Here is a 15,493-nt window from a genome sequence, read left to right as displayed (position 1 = left end):
AGCATCAGTATTCTTGAGTTGGACCATGCCCTCAGTCTTGAACCTAAAGCTACAAGGCCAAAAGACACATTAGTCTGATATAGTTGCACAAATAATAGCACTTATTCTGCAACAGAGGTGAATTGAGTCAACGAAAATATAATACAGGAAGGAATATTCTAAAGAAAAGTGATGATGTTCAATGAAGAGAAAGACCATAATATGAGAATAAGGGGAGGCCATGCGAGGAGATCAAATAAACAAGTAGTACACACACACACACACACACACACACACACATGTACATATGTGTATGAAGCAACAATTATTAAAATATAGACTATGAATTTGAGAAAGAGTAAGGAGCTGTACATGAGAAGGTTTAGAGGGAGAAAATGGAAGAGAGAAATGATACAATTATATTAAAATCTCGAAAAAACCATAAAAAATAAAAATAAGTATTTTTAAAAAGGCTTTTATGTTATGAATATACCGAGCAGAGGGTGGAAATCCACATCTCCTCTGAATTCTAGTGTTTGGCTGACACCAAGCATGTGGTGCTTCTTGTTAAGGCAGAGAAAGATATTCTTGCTAAATCATGATCCAAAGAGATGGCCAAGAATTCTGTACAAGGCAGGATATACAGAGGAATCAAAAAGGGAGAGAAATGTGCTAATACATTCAGAGCAAGAGATCTCAGAAGTTTCTGCCATGTGCTCTCCTGGGTCACTTCCATTACCTTCTCTATTTCTGTTGGAACTTTGCAGCAGATGCAGCAGGACAAATTACTGAAGTCTGCTTTCTTATGAGGATATCTTCCAAAAATGTTAGCATGGGGTCAAAACCTCAAAAGAATTTTGTCCAAATATAATACTCATAAGAACTCTTTGGTGCTTTGCTTGCTGATTTCACTTTATTTCCAGGTGATATAATGAAATGCCCTCAACTCTTCCTGTTCTATTTAACCCATGGATCAGGAGTTAGACAAGTTTTAATGATAGATTCTGAGCTTTAGAATCGGTCTCCCTGAATTACCTTACAATGCCACTATAAAAATTAGTTTTACAAGGCATTAAAATATGTTCCCATTATTGTTTCAGTCCTTTATTTGGTTGCCAAGAGTTCTTTCCATGATTCTTCAACTTTTATTCCCCCCTGTATCTTCCACCAGCACCCAGTTGCCATTTCTTCAGCCATTCCTTATTCTATGCCTATGTGGATTCTGTCCTGTGTTCTCCTATTTTTAGATGCTTTTTTTCTTCTCAGCTCCTGTCTTTTGTGAATGAAACGATTGTCATCTCTCTGTTGTCTTAGGTTATTTGTGGGACTCTGCTATGCAGCAGTCATCTTTGTTTATGACTTCCCTTTATATCTCTTATGTGGCATGTGTTGTACATGGAACTAAAAGACCATCAAAGTTGGCCATCAGAGCAGACTCTAGACTGGAGAACTGGGGAGTAGAATTATTGGAAACCCAGCGCAAGGATCAGGATTGTGTCCACACTCTAACATTGCTCCCATCCAAAGTAAATCACTGTAAAGGTTTTGTTTTCCCACTTGTTCAGCAGCATAACCCAATGCCTCCTCTGTGACTTTATCTAAATTTCAATCGTTTCATTTCAAATATTCCAAAACAAAGCTGGTGAATATAAATTTAGCACAACACAAATTCTTAAAAGCTGACTTGGGAATGGACAGAGAGACAAAGATCCTAAGCAAAAGGGATCATTTTTAAAGGAATGTTGAACATTTTCAAAAATATCTCAACCATTTGTCATTCATCTTTTGAGAACTCTGTGTATAACTAAATAAAAAGAAGTATTTTAAAAGGCTTTTAGGTTATGAACACACCTAGCAGAGGGTGGACATTCACATCTTGACTGCATTCTGACCTTTTGCTTACAATAAGCATGTGATATGTTGATGTGGGATGCCCCTCTGTATGCTGTGAATACCATTGGTTAATAAAGAAACTGTTTTGGGCCTGTACAGAGAAGAATAGAGAGAGGTAAGTGGGGAAAACTAAACTGAGTGCTGGGAGAAAGAAGGAGGAGTCAGTGAGAATCCATGGAGCCTCCGCCAGAGACAGACACACTGAAACTTTGCTGGTAGGCCACATCCTCATGGTGATGCACAGATAAATGGAAATGGGTTAAATTAAGATATAAGACTTAGCCAGAAATATGCTTAATCTTTTGGCCAAACAGTATTGCAAATAATATAGTTTCTGTGTGATTATTACTGGAGTCTGGGAGGCTGGGAAACAAACAAGTGATCTCCTGCAACATCATGTGATGCTTCTTGTAAGGATGAAACCATTTTGTGACTGGCTTGTTTGTTTTGGTGATTAGCGCTTGTATATGCTAAATGTAATTGATAATGAATGTGATATATAAGATTCCTTTATAAGGATTTTGCTCTAATGAACACTTATGCCTGAAATGGCTTCTTCTTAAGTAGTTATTGGAAGGTTTGTTTTGTAATCATAAAATCTGTGATTGACAGTGAGACAAATTTGAGTGTTAATGAGTAAATTAACAATGTCCCCAGCTTGACAGACTTACACAAATTCAGACAGCTCTTTCCTGGACATTAAGTTGGTTTTCTTACCATCTGATGATTCTACCAAACAAACCAGAGCACCATCTTCAAAAGAAGGTCCATTTTATTCGCTCCCTGCATTCAAGGTTTTTACATCACAGTTCACTTGCTGTGGAGGCAGAACTCACTGATTTCTGTCGCTTAAGTTCAATTTGGAAGAATGTTATGTCTCTCAATGGAATTTAAGAATACAAGTGCAGTAGTAGGACATAAATTTCTATTCCTAAACAGAATAGATGCCATCAGCTTCCTGATTTGCTTGCTATTTACTTACTCTTCAAAGTCAAGTTGATCACTGTGACTGCTGCTTGTTTTTAAGAACGCATAGATGGGACTGAAGAGATGACTCAGCAGTTAAGATCACTTGTTGCCCTTGCAAACACCCTAGGTTTGACTCTAAGCACCCACATGGTGACTCACATCATTTGTAACACCAGTTTCAGGGAAACTGACACCCTTTTCTGACATCCACCAGCACCAGTAACACTTAAACACCACCCCACGTTATTTAAATTAAAATCTTCATTTTTGCATTCACAACACAAATAACTACTTTCTTGCAGATTCTACACAGATATTAAATGTGCATATATTTTGTCCCCCCTCTCTTGGTGTGTATGTTCCTGCGTATGGTAGGTACACGAACATATGTACATATATGCATGGAGGCCAGAGGACACTTTCTGATGTGGTTTTACAGGTACTATGACTATTTGTTTTGTTTTGTTAAAGACAATATCTCTCAGTGTCCGTGAACTTACCAGCGAAGGTTAGATTGGCTGGCTAGTGAGCCCCAGAGATCTATCTGCCTCTGCTTCCCTTGATATTACCAGCTTTCAAAACCACACTAAACATTCTTATATGGATTCAGGCCCTCAAGGTTTTAGAGAAAGCACTTTAATCAATGAGCTATCTCTGTAGCCCAATTTTCTAACATGATAGATCCAAACTAAGCTCATTTCTTTGACATCACGTAATTCTTATATTGTCAGAGTCATTTTCTTGTTTTCTTGTTCAGAATCTAGTAATGGTCACTATCCAACTCACTTTGCATGCCAAAACCTAATAATAAAGCTGAATCTTAATTTTTTATTCATCTATTTACATTCTCAAATGTATCAATATACATACAAAAATTCACTCACTTTAAGGTTGATCACAAGCATGTTTTCTTTTTAACTACATCACAATTTTCTAATGATTCTTGCCTTTCACTGCAGTAAGTTGTTCTTCCAATCGATGAGAAGAAGGAGAAGAATGAGAAGGATGAGGATGAGGAGAAGAAATAGAGTAGATCTATCAGGTCCTGCTGCTGCTGTCACTGCTCTCTAAATACCTTTTAGGCCCCTCTATATTTTGCCAGGTGGTGGTGTTAAACACCTTTAATCCCAGCACTCAGGAGGCAGAGGCAGAGGCAGAGGCAGGCAGATCTCTGTGAGTTTGAGGACAACCTAGTCTACAAGAGTTAGTCCCAAGAGAGGCTCCAAAACTGCAGAGAAACCCTGTCTCTAATGCCCCCTCAAAAGAAAAAATAGCATCATACTACCACTGAAAAATACTATAAACCGATTTACGAGGAGTCAGGAAAACACAGGTCAAAAAGAGAGGAACTAATATTCTAAATGAATGTCATTAACAATTAATGTAATATTAAAGTTTGTAAGATCATGTCTTGCCACTTCTCTGGGCTATTCAACACTTACCGTCTCTGGCTTCTTCCTCAAACACACCTCCTCCTCCTCCTCCTCCTCCTCCTCCTCCTCCTCCTCCTCCTCCTCCTCCTCCTCTTCCTCTTCCTCCTCCTCCTCCTTCTCCTCTTCATCCCCCTCCTCCCTTTTTACTATTGTCCACTATTGCTGTTGCCTAGAATGGGTCTCTTTGCAGCATTTTGTTTCTCACCTTTTGGTCTGGACGTGGCACTAAAGTCCTGGCATTCTTCAACACCTTCCCCAATAAATGATAGTCTTTAAAATGTTCAACATTCCTTTTAAAATGATCTCCTTTGCTTTGATCATAGTCTCCATGTCTGATCCCAAGTCAGCTTTTAAGAGCTTTTATAGACCTAAATTTATATTCTCTGGGTTTGTTTTGGAATGTCTAAAATAAATTGATTGAAATTTAATTCACAGAGAGACATTGTGTTGTGCTATTAAACATGTAGAAATAAATATATGCATATTTATTTACACAAGGAGATTTTGGTACAACTAGATTAAACTTATATTATGGCTAAATATAGCTAGATGATGAAGTATTTCTGCCAAAATGTTTTGTATACCTAATGAATGAATTACATTAAGTATTATGACTGATTAAAGTAACTTACACAAAACAAAATAACAAATATTAATGTGTCCTCACTGTAGACCACATGAATTGAGATGTTTGAGCAATAGAGCAAAAGGAAACTTAGAACACAATGGCACATTTTCTGATAACTGTGGGAACAAAATAGCTGTCAAGTACTTACACAGCAATTTTTTTGTGTGTGACTTGAGGAAAATAAAACCAAATGTAAATGAACAAATTACTCACCTCCAAGGCAGTAAGTATAGTAAGCAAGTTATAAGTGGAGTAGTTTAAATATACACATTACTTGATCAGCAGATAGACTAAAAAGAGCAACAAAGCCATAAAAACACAACAAAAAGAAGAAAGAGAGAAAGAAAGGAAGGAAAGCAGGAAGGAAGGGATTCATGGGAAGACTCACCTGCTTAAGCAGGTTTTAATGCAGATAAATTCGGTTTGTTTTAGAAACAAATTCACTTTAGAAGAATAAGACAGTTTAAAACACTTATTTAATTCTATTTTTAACAGTGTTTTCTCCCACTGATCTTGTTTTATGTCATAGAGTTTTACAAATAACAGTCTACAGTAACTTTTGTTCACTCATGCAAATCTTACAGTTGGGAAGAATTTATGTAAATCTAAGCATTCACAAAGTGAGAATTCTTTGGCCAATAACTTAGAGTATAAGTATTTTGTGCTAACAAATTCTCAGAATATAATTTTCAAAATTGTCCTCTGTAGGTTAAAACTGTTTTTTTTCATTATTATTATTATTATTATTATTATTATTATTATTATTATTATTATTAAAAATTTTCACCTCCTCCCCTCCTCCCATTTTCTTCCCCCTCCTCCCATTTCCCCTTCCCCTCCCTCTCCAGTCCAAAGAGCAGTCAGGGTTCCCTGCCCTGTGGGAAGTCCAAGATCCTCCCCCTTCCATCCAGTTCTAGAAAGGTGAGCATCCAAACAGACTAGGCTCCCACAAAGCCAGTCCATGCAGTAGAATCAAAATCCAGTGCCATTGTCCGTGGCTTCTCAGTCAGCCCTCCTTGTCAGCCACATTCAGAGAGTCCGGTTTGATCACATGCTCCTTCAGTCCCAGTTCAGCTGGCCTTGGTGAGTTCCCGTTAGATCAGCCCTGTGGGGGTCGCTCCACGCCACGGGGTCAGCATCACCACCCACCTCCCACGAGTTCTAATATCCTAGGGGTTAAAACACAGCCGCACATACAGATACAGAGTTCGAGTCATCCTCAAGAGGAGAATGCCCGTTTATTTAAACTTGATCCGGGGTTAAAATACCCTTTGGCCCCAGTAAAGGAAACCCCTCCCAGCCAGAGCGGGATGGGGAAGCTGGAGCCAAGTGAGCTTCTCCGCAGGCAGGTGGGCGAGGGGTGCAGGGCAGTGTCAGACAGGTTGGAGGGATCTTGGCGCCTGGGCTCTTCTGGGCAGGTTGAGAAATTACCATTCTAAAGTGATATAGAGCCCTCGGCTAGTATACCAGGCTATAGGAGAACCAGCACGGAACTTAGCAGGAAGCTTTAGTGGGTTGCCAAAACAGTCCTTGATTTGCATCCCAGGGAGCAAGGGAAGGCCCGGGCTTTACACAGCCCCACCATCACAGTGGGTGGGCGCACCCTCGAGGTCCTGACTTCCTTGCTCATGTTCTCTCTCCTTCTGCTCCTCTTAAGGACCTTGGAAGCTCAATCCAGTGCTCCAGTGTGGGTTTCTGTCTCTATCTCCATCCATCACCGCATGAGATGGATCGTCTGGTACCAAAACTGGTTTTGTTTAAAAATCCTGCCTTATCCTTAGATCCAATCATTCCTCTCCCAGAATATCCGATATTATTTAGTACCTAATCGGCTGGAACTCTTTCTACCCATTGCCTGCAACAGTGGATGTTTATTGTCGGTCAAAACTGAGTTCAAGTTGATGGGTAGCTACCACCCTACTGATAGTGAGCTTTAGAAACTGAAACCACTCAATGTCCATATTAAGTCCAAATACAAGGACTTTAGCTGTACTGACCATTGACATATAAGGTCAAATAATTTACTATTTTTTACTCAATTACCTAATGAAAAAAATTTTGAACCCTCCAGGCTGGCACACAAAGGACTATATTGGTGTTATTTCCAAGTGGTGGAGATTCACGTCATCAGTTGAACTCTGCCTTCCAGCATACTACTTCAAGTGAGTTGCTCAGGGGTAATGATGGAAAATGAATCTCTCCAATAGAATGGACAAACACATATGGGCTCAAAGGCTGACTTTGCTCAGAATTCAGATTCTCTCTAAAGACGGGAAACCCTTACAATATAACCTTATGTAGTAACACAAACAAACACTCTGTCCCATGGGGCACGACATACTAGTATGCTTGGCCTTAAATCCAAAGGTCAAATCATATTTAGTCATTGGCTCTTTTATTTATTCCAGTCTTGGAATGTATGTCAGCCTCAGTAAGGATGGTTCTTATAAATACCTGCTTTTCTTTCTTTTGACTTGTCTCTCCAGTCAACCAAAATGTTATCTTCATTTCTAACTGTTCCTTGATCTTGATCCTTTTACTATTGTATGCCCTATTATTTTTACGTTACTACATTTTAGAAATAATGGCAAGGTATGTTTTGGTTTTTTTTCCTCTAGTTTAGCTGATGCATTCACTTTTCTTTGTTTCCTAATTGTAGATACAGTGATCACCTGAATGAAGTTGTTACTCCTTTAACTTTCCAACACGATGAAGTATACTTTATAATTATAAGACAAAATAAACCCTTTTCTCTATGAATTCCGTTTGCCACAGTATTTCATCATGGTAACAAGAAAAGAAGCAAATATAAAATGTATATACTTGGATCATAGAATGTTAACACTCTGACTTAGAATATGAACAATGATGTTCAGTTTTTGTTGTCAACTTTACTGTACTGAGGGTAGCCCAGAGTGTTGGGGTCAAATTCGGAGTAAGTCCATGATGGCATCTTCAGAGAGATATCTATCTTTCTCTAACTGTCTATACTTATCTTCCTCTCTCTCCCGAGCCTAAATACATTTTTTAAACACAGAAAGAACTTATGTAGTCAAGATGCATCTTAAGTCAAATCGGTATCATTATCTATTAAAACTTTCAAATTAAAATCATAGGAAGAAATTACTATACAAACATTATAATGACCAAATTAAACAGATTAGAAAATAAAATCCTGATAGAAATATGGGGTCCTATGAGTACCCACATTCTACTGGTAGAAGAACTTAGAAATATTGTTTGCTATTGTTGTGAATGCTAAAGCACATATATATTATAAAATCACATGCTTATTTTCTTAGATATCTGCCTAAAAAATGGACACATACATATCTGCAAAAGACTCATACATAAGTGCTGATGGAGCTTTATTGTAATTGTTGATTAGTGTAAATCCATAAGTGGCCCATGAACAAGTCAGATGTGTTATCTCCATAGCACTTGGTGATAAAATTTATCAGGATAGTGCCCCGCAGTGATGACTATAAAGTTCATTACATTAAATTGAAGAAGTCAGATACCAAAAATAAAATACATTTCGGATGATTCCATGTACACACAATTCTAGAAAATGCAATAATATGCAGAATGACAAAAGGTTCATTAGTCATGGTCTTTCAACTTCAGCTAAAGGTTTTGTACATGCACACACATGTACATGAATCACATAAACAAACCTGTGATTCATCTTTGGTGATGATGAAAGTACTATGCATCTTGATTATACAGACAAATTCAGTAATTGATCTACCCAGATCAATATGCTGTGCACTGTCAAGGGAGCAGATTCTTGCACAAAAGTCATGCACGATAGAACTGATCTGAAGGTAGCCATGTTGGAATCAAATTCATACTTGTCTTGATGAAAAGTAGCATTGTTAGTTCAGACTTAATTATTTCAGCATATGTGGCTGCATGAAGTTTTTATTAGCGTGACACATCATGGTGCACACTATGTCTCCATGAAAGGCCTGCATTGTTCAGATAGCCATCACTTTGCTCAAGACCCTAGGACCACTGTTTTGAGAACACATAGATGGTTGTTATACCAACTTGTTTCATCTGTTTTTGTTTTTAAGATCTGATACATAGCATAGCAACAAGCATTCAGCATCCTATCATGAAAGAGGAAAGAAATTAAATCAGGGTCATTACCTTTGCATTCTCCATCAGTGTCATCCTCAGGATAGTGGCATTTTATGCTCACAGAGCATCTCCATATTTCTTGTTCCTTAATCTATGCACCATTCTTTTACATAGTGTTATTTTGCATCATAATCTACTTAAAAATAATCACCTTATATCTGGTCAAAGACAACTGGTCCTTGAACTTGCAGAAGGATATTTCACTAGATGTTAGCTGGGTATATATTTTTAGACTTGTTCTTTAGAGCAAAATGTAGCAGACGATTTTCATTGAAGTGTTCATTTTTCTATGACTTAAAAAATGCAGAATCCAGTTTCAGTAATTTGAGCTAGGGTTTGATTATAAAATTACTCTTCCTTCCCTTTAACACTCACGAACACAAATCAATAGAATGTTCTGTGTGGGTAATAGAGGCCCAGACCATGACGAGAATGGTGTTGATAGCCTTACAGCACAGCATTTGTGGTTACCCATTTATCGAGCTTTCGACAGGAATTTTCAACACTGCACCCTGAAAGTGCTTCTACTTCTCTTTGTCAGTTTTATTTATATCACATTTGCATGTGTTAAAATTTAACTCTGCTTTTCCACAGAGGGTTGAATTGCTCTTTTTGTTGAGTACTCCAATTTGTTTGTGGCTTCTAAAACTCACTTTTTTCTTGTTATTCTTGTAACTTGTTTAAAAACTGGAACCAAAAATGGTTTCTCTTTTGTCTTAGTGCCTGATTTTGTAAGAGTTTTTAAAAATTAACACTGTATAAAAATATTGGGGCTTTCTTTATTTTGTTTCTTGATATATATATATATATTAAAACTATATATTTATATATATAAATATTTATATATATATTTATAAAATATATAAAAATATATAAATAAATATATATAAATATATATATATATTAAAACTATAAAACTTTCATCACCATAATAGTTTTAATTTTGAATTTTGACTTAAATTTAGTTTTTGCTTGATGCTTTTCTGTTTTAGCTAAAATTCACTCCCAGAGTGGCTTCCTTATATTGGGTGGCATCCATGGCAATTACAGGAAGAAGAGCCTTGGACTCACACTGAAGAAATCCCGGCATTCAGTTGCTCTGTTTTTCAGATGTGTCCATGACGAGCTGTACATGACTTCATGTCTCCATTGCTGAGCAAGCATGAAGACATGAGTTCAATTCCCATCACTGATAAAAGAAGCTGACCATCATTACATGCTTCTGTAACCTCAACACTGAGGGAAACAGGAGGATCCCTGGGGATTTCTGACTGCCAGCTTACAGGGGCGGCGGGGGGAATAAGTGGGCTCTACATTCAGTGAAAGATGCCATCTCACTGAAATAGGGCTGAGAGAGACAGAAAAAGGACACCTGACATCCATTTCGGATATTATATATGCACTAATGGAATTATACACACCCATATAGACAAACTAATAATCAAAGACATAAATATTCTCCCGTGCAACCCTTACCCTGAACCCTCTTCTGAGGTTTACATGTAGCCATTGCTGGTGGTTCTGAAGCTTGGCCTTTTGACCTTTACTGACTGGCAGATACATGAGGGGCTCATAGTTCTTGCATTGCAATTAACTTCATGTCTAGCATTGACCGCTGTGATTTTATTATCTACAATGGATGCTGACCCTGATGAGAGTTACAGTCTTGGTCGTAGCCTTTTGTTATTGCCTTTATGCAGATGCATTAATCGCATATTCTATCTGAACTCCCAGCACTTAATTGATGTACAAGCATTGTTACATGTTTTCTGTTCTGTTTTTTCAAAGGGAGTTACTGAAAGGGTAATATTGATAAAAATTGATTTATTCTTCAAAGAACATTATCTATTCAAGATACTATTTTACTTCGTGAATTGCTTAGATTTTGAGTTTAATAACTAAAATTATAATATATTAGACAAAGAAAGAGAATAAAGCTATCTGAAGACATTTTGTTTAGCTTATAAAAACAGTATTTTTGAATTATAGTAATTGGATTTGATATCATACTTCTATTATTGTTGAATACATTCTACAATCTATCTTCTAGTTCCTAGATGAATTCTAATAGTTTAGTAGGTGTTATGGTTTGAATGAGGAATATATCCCATAGTTTCTGTCATTTGAACAATTGGTCCCCAGTTGGTTGCAATATTTGAGGACATAACAGTGATACAACCTTGATGGGGGAATCACATCAGCAAAGGCAGGCTTTGTTAAAAAAAAAATCCTTGTGGCATTTCTAGTTTTTCTCTGTAGCTTGTGCTCACAATAGCAGATGTGATCTTCTGCTTCCTGCTTCTGTTGCTATGCCTGCCAGTTGCTTGTTGCCATGCCTCCACTTTGCAACATCATGTACTCTTGTCCTTCTGGAACTGACAGGCAGAAAAAACTCTTCTATACGTTGTCTCAGTCATGGCGTTTTATCATTGCAACAGGAAAATAGCCAATATAATAGGCAAATGATAAAAGTTTAAAAATAATACTGAAACACTTAGATATTAGTTTGTGATATGACAGTTATTATTATTTCTGAAGCTACCAACTTAAAACACATTTACATTTTACATTTGGGGATACATAAACCTTTAAGTTATATGTGGTTTTAATGAAAAATTCCTGAGATAAAGTAACCTTTTTTTTTCAAATATTGATGACGAGCAAGCATGGATAATTTTACCGATCTCGACCTTCCTTTTTGGGGTAATACTGCTTGCCCGTTCTGTTTGGGAGGAAAGAAAACAAAAAAGGAAAGGAGGTTAGATGGACTCTTTTTGCTGCAATTAGTGGCATTGTATGTATTGAACTGCTAAGCATCCAAGACTGATTGAGACAGACAGGGCTGTCCCCTGCTAATCACCAAAGATATTGGCCTGTCTGGAGGAGAAAGGAGTGATTATATCAAAAAGAACAGTCAGCTATTACCAAGAGAAACTCCGCCAAGAATGTCTTTGGATCAAAAGACAAAGGGACAGAGATAAAATTAAATGCAGTGTTAATTATCTTTCCATAAGAAGGCATTTTATGGGCTTGTGACTTGCAGGGAAAGATACTTTGTTTTCTACCCCCAAGATGTACTTTTTAAAAAAGAACTTTATCAAACTATGGAAAGCACAGTATAGAACTCATAATAATAATTAATTCTCATGGTATTACAAAGCACTGAAAACTTTATACCTCTTTTACTTACTAAGTCTGGAGAATAAAAGATGGAATCATGTGACACAGGTAGACTGAGAACCCGTGGGATGGAACACAGCTCTGTCTGCTGTTTGCCCTTGTCTTGGTTTATAATTCACATGTGATATTTTTCTGTCAAACATGGGCATTGCTTAAGCTTTGCTGGTGTGGATGAATGTTTAGTTTGTATACAGCAGTACCTTTTACAGGGAAAAAAGTAACTGGGAAAAACCTCATGTATGATTAGCTATCAATTCAATCACTTTCCCCACCATATTGGCATCTTGGAAATTTCTCCCTTCTTAGAACGACTTGGAAAAAAAAAAATCTTTTCATAGAGCCAAACAGTAATTCTCAAAAGCCCAGTTGTTTATAAATCTGTCCTTTAACATTTCACATTGTAATGTTTTCTATATTGTCTGCGAGGAAGGATCAGTGCTCTGAGGACAGAGAAATAGACCTCAAATGAGTGGGCAGTCCTTGGCCAAAGACTACCTATCGGTATGGCTTAAACCACAACTGGATTGGAGGATGGCAGAGTAAGAAGGGAGTTGAGCAGCTAAGGGTAGGGATGTTCATTTAAACAAACACCCGAATAGCCTAAAGAGATGTTGTGTAGACCACAGGATACCAAGGAGCAGCTATGTGAAAAGAACAAGTCTAGAGGTAGAATGAATGATGTGACCATATGTGCTCAGTTGCATTGTGCTTGGGTGCACACAGAACAGACTTCAACTAACTTTAACATAAAATCCAGTGTTATGGCTGCTTAATGAAATGATCAATAGAAAGATTTTATTCCCTCCTGACACTGTCTTATTATTTGCAGAAATTTTATAATACCATATTCTTTGCCTTAAATATACACAACAAAATCATATATGTGAGAATTTGAAGTGACGTAATTATGATAGAAAAGTACAAAACAAGCTGTCTTTTCACTGACAGTATGTTTAGCTAGAGTGTATTGTGGAATTTAACTCTGAAAAATTAAAGTCTACTTTTGTAATCAGGATGTCTAAAGAGTATGCCATAGCTAGTTCTGGTTTGGAAACTGAAGGAGGAAGATTTATGTGTGGCCTGGACAGCATGTTGAGAAGGCAGAATTTTACCTTCGGCGATGCTAAATATGTGTTCGTAACTATTAAGCCTGCACTTCCTTCGGATGAGCTGGTCAGGGACAGAATAATGAGTTCATCACAGTGATAAAGCATTTTCCTTTCAGGGTGATGTTTCAGGCCTTGTACTCAAAGTAGCTTGTCAGAAAACTCTGAATTTTGTCGTAGGCACTTATGCACCTATGAGGGTGCTGTGGCAGTTTATGACTTGAAATAGGTGGAGACGCTGTACAGTGATTTGCAAACTGCCATGGTCAACTAAATGAAAGCCTCCAACTCACTGCTTGTAAACTTTTCTGCCAAAATCAAGGATTGAGCGATGATTCTCCCTTGGACTACTACACTTCTTCACTTGATCATTTTCTCCTTACCTTTACAGCCTTACAATTTGAAACATCCCTGACTGTTGTAAGGTGCAGTGGACAAAAGCTAAATGAAACAATCTTGCAACATATCCAAGATGTCCACTAAGTTCCTGGATCTGATTAACTTTCCTGCAAATCAAGTTACCACAGCAATGCAGCAGCTCTCCCGTGGTCACTGGCACACTTGGGGTGTCTGCACACTTCCCAGCTAGTGGTCCTGCCTATCCAGTCTTTCTCTACCCTGCAGAAGGAAGGATTCTGTAATGTCCAAGTGCACTATCTCTGTCAAAAGTCCTTTACTTTTTTTCTCGAGCTGCTCAGTACAAAGTCCTGCACCTTTCTTTATCCCTCTTTCTCCTCTCTCTATATTCTTTTATCTCCTGTTCAGCACCAGTGTCTTTGCTTCCAGACTTTGCTGGTAAACTCTGCAGCTACCAATTTCTACTATTGATCATTGTTAGCTTGATTTGTTAGGAGATCAGCATGCATTCACTAAACTGAAAACAGGATGGCATCACTCCAAGCTGTACTCTCTTAGCTGCTTTAGAAAAAGAGAACAGAACAACATCATTTTTAGATGATTTTCGAGGCGTAAAACCAGCTTATGAAGAAATAACCGAGTGTCTGATATATTAAGCTGATTACTGTGTCTCCCCCGGTCACAGATTCTCCTGAGCCAGCTCTTCAGAGACCCTCTGCCTATCTTGTTTCTCTCTCACTTAGAATTTTTCCTGAACAAGCTCGTCAGAGATAGTCAGCTTGTGTTGGAACCACCATCCCTCTTCCTTTCACCCATCTTCAATCTCGGGTTTCACCTTCTACCTCATCATTGCAGTCCTTGATCGTGTAAATCCATATAGAGTGAGACTTCTTCTAAGTTGTGTTTATTTTCTGGCCAAAATCTGAAGCCTTGAAAAGTTTATATGTAAATATATTTAAGTATCATACAAACAAATGGATACAAGGGGAAGTGTTTTATGCAAAATGAATGTATTGATGTGCCCAGAGAGAAGCACACTCTCAGAAGTAGCAGTCACAGAAAGGATTACGTGTGATCAGGTAATGAATATTGTAGGTGGTGAAGATTACAAAGTCTGCAGCTACCATGTCAACTTTAATTGGAATATTAAATACTAGTGTTTTTTATCCAAAAGCAAATCAAGCTCAAAGCAAATAACTTCAATACACAAACTATCAGTGTATTTTTTCTTTTAATTATCAAACAGTCATTTAGGAATTCTTTTAAAGTACATTTATTTACATGGGCTGCATGTGCTCATAGACAGCACTTATGACATAGCTGGAGGTGAGATATGTAAGATTTCAGGCTCTCATTTGATACAGGTATATTTGGGTTTCCCCTCCAATAGCATTAGTATCTTCTTACTTCCCCCCAGACAGCCTGGTTAAGTGGCATTTCAAGAAGTCACCAGGAGATAGATGACAACATCTGATTTCTTTAGGGTTAATCGTTAACAACATGGTTGTACTAGTGACATTGTTTATAGTGTTCAATTCAATGCCAATTTAATGACAACCCACACTTAAACCACAGTGCTGAGACTTTATGCAGTCCCAGGCCAGAGGATTGACCAGCTGTCCACCCTTGCTGACCCTCCAGTTGCCTTTCCCTCTATGTTTCAAGGATACAGGTAATTGCTAATCCTGAAGGAGCCCAAGCAAGCTATTGTCTAGCTGCATCCATGATGTCTTTCTTAATAGGAAATGAATTGCGCTCTTTATACTGCCAAGTGCCCAACAGCAATCTGGACCTGGGTTAAT

This window comes from Myodes glareolus, chromosome 20 (genome assembly GCF_982192425.1).
Source record: "Myodes glareolus chromosome 20, mMyoGla1.1, whole genome shotgun sequence".
NCBI lineage: Eukaryota > Metazoa > Chordata > Mammalia > Rodentia > Cricetidae > Myodes > Myodes glareolus.
The sequence above is the reverse complement of the archived record's forward strand: the minus strand, read 5'-3'. Positions refer to the sequence as shown.